Raw genomic sequence first — 2,387 nt, forward strand, 5'->3', positions numbered from 1 at the left:
GTTTGGGCTGCATGATTCCAGGGACTCCCTGGTCTATCCTAATTGACCTCCGGCAATGCTCAGGGACCATGTGGGATTGAACCAGGGTGGGCTATATGCAATGCATTCACCCTGCATCATCTTTCTAATCTTAGTATCATTTTGATTGTACGTTGGGTCTGGCCTGAGTGAGTCCTAACAGAAAACTGGAAGGTAGAGACAGAAGCAGAATTCTTCCCGCCCCTTCTACCTGGAGAGAGCTCCCTTTACACTGTGGCTCCAGCACCTCCCCACACAGGCCTTTGATAGCTTCACCTCTATTATTTGTGTCCAGCTCCTAGGGCTCCTGGCATACACCTGCTTGCGATGCTTCTCCAAACATGGCCAATACCTTCATTTCTGGGTATTTTTTCTGGCCCCTAAATCTCCTGTCTCCTCTGTAACCATGCAGCATGACCCTCTGCTTTACATTCTTGCATAGTTTTTGCTACCTGAATAGCTTCTGCTTCACAGAAACAGTACATTAGACATAAATGCTGTAGCAATGATTGCCATTCTGCCACTTTTACTTCATCTAATTTTTTGTTTTGTTTTGTTTTTGGGTCACATCTGGGAGCATTCAGGGGTTACTCCTGGCTCTACACTCAGATATCATTCTTTGTAGGCTAAGGAACCATATGGGATGCCAGGGGTCAAACCCAGGTCAGCTGCGAGTAAAGCAAATGCCCTTCCCACTGTGCTATTGTTCCAATCCCTCTTCATCTATTTTTATTTGGGTATATGAACAAAACACCTAGGCCTCATGATAAGAAAGAAAAGAGAAAGAAAAGATGAAAGAAAGAAAAAAAGGAAAGAGGAAAGAAAAAGAGAAAGAAGAGAGAAAAAATAAAGGAAGAGAAAAAAGAAGAAAGAAAGAAGAAAGGAAGGAAGAAAGAGAAGAAAGAAAAAGAGAAAGAAAGATGGAAGGTAGAAAAAAGAAGGAAGAAGGGAGAGGAAGGGAAGGAAGAAAGTAAGGAAAGGGAGAAAATGGAAGGAAGGGAGGGAGGAAAAAGGAAGAAAGGGAGAGAGGAAAAGGAAGGAAGAAGGGAGGGAGGAAAGAAGGGAGGAGAGGGAGAGAGGGAAAATGGAAGGGAGGGAGGAAAAACAAAAGAAAGAGGGAGGAAAATGGAAGGAAGGAAGGAAGGAAGGAAGGAAGGAAGGAAGGAAGGAAGGAAGGAAGGAAGGAAAGAAAAAGAAAGGAAAAGGGAGGAAGAAAGGGACGGAGGGAGAAGAGAGGGAGAAAAGAAGGCAGGAAGGAAGGAAGGAAGGAAGGAAGGAAGGAAGGAAGGAAGGAAGGAAGGAAGGAAGGAAGGAAGGAAGGAAGGAAGGAAGGAAGGAAGGGAGGGAGGGAGGGAGGGAGGGAGGGAGGGAGGAGGGAGAGAGGGAGGAGGGAGGGAGGGAAGGAGTAAGTAAGGGAGGGAGGGTGTAAGGCTGCCTGTATTTCAAGGGGTGAATCTGACTCAGTATCAGCTTTCCCGAAAGTTTTCTTTTTTCTTTCTTTCTTTTTTTTTTAGCTTTCCTGAAAGTTTTCAAAACCATTTTCTGAAACTTTCTGAAAGCTGCTACTCCATTCCACATTTTGTTGATCGCCATGTGTTAGATGCTCTATGAATATTAATCCAAAGAATATTGCAATCGCCATCTAGCAAAAAGGCATCATCCTTTTCTTTACTTTTCTTTATTTGGGGGGGGGGGCGTCACACCCAGAGGTGCTCAGGGGTTACTCCTGGCTCTGAGCTCAGAAATCGCTCCTGGTAGGCACAAGGACCATTTGGAATTTGAACCATCATCAGTCTTGGATCAGGTGTGTGCAAGGCAAACGTCCTACCCCTGTGCTATCTCTCCAGCCTCAATAATCATCCTTTTTGTACAATGAGAAAAACAGATTTAAAACAAGCAACTACACAGTTCGAACACCACAGGGCAAAAATATTCCATGATCCCCGGGTCTCCCATGTTTTTAGGGACTTACAGCAAAACTCTTTACACAATTCTCAGTAAAATTTTGGGCAGATTCCAGATCTTGGGGCTTGCTTTCAGGCATTTCCAAAATCCTCACCCTTGGTTTCTCTCTTTTTCAGTCCTTGGGGACTCAAGAAGAAATTGGGGAGAAAATAATAGTCTTTTGCCTCTCTGGATTTTTTCAGCCTCTACTTCTGTGGGTTTTGTGGTTCTCTATTGCTGTTCTCAGGATGGCAGGTGTCTAAAGGCCATCTCCCAAGCAGAAAAATTCTGTGCCTCTTCCTTCTCTCCCTGATAGCTGTGTCCCAGTACCTGGATTGGTTTCTGTGGGGAAAAGCTTGGTGGAGAGCCTGAGAAAAATAATATTCTATCTGTGTACACAAGCCATGCTACTGGCCCCACAGCCT

Source organism: Suncus etruscus, chromosome 5 (assembly GCF_024139225.1).
Source record: "Suncus etruscus isolate mSunEtr1 chromosome 5, mSunEtr1.pri.cur, whole genome shotgun sequence".
Classification (NCBI taxonomy): Eukaryota; Metazoa; Chordata; class Mammalia; order Eulipotyphla; family Soricidae; genus Suncus; species Suncus etruscus.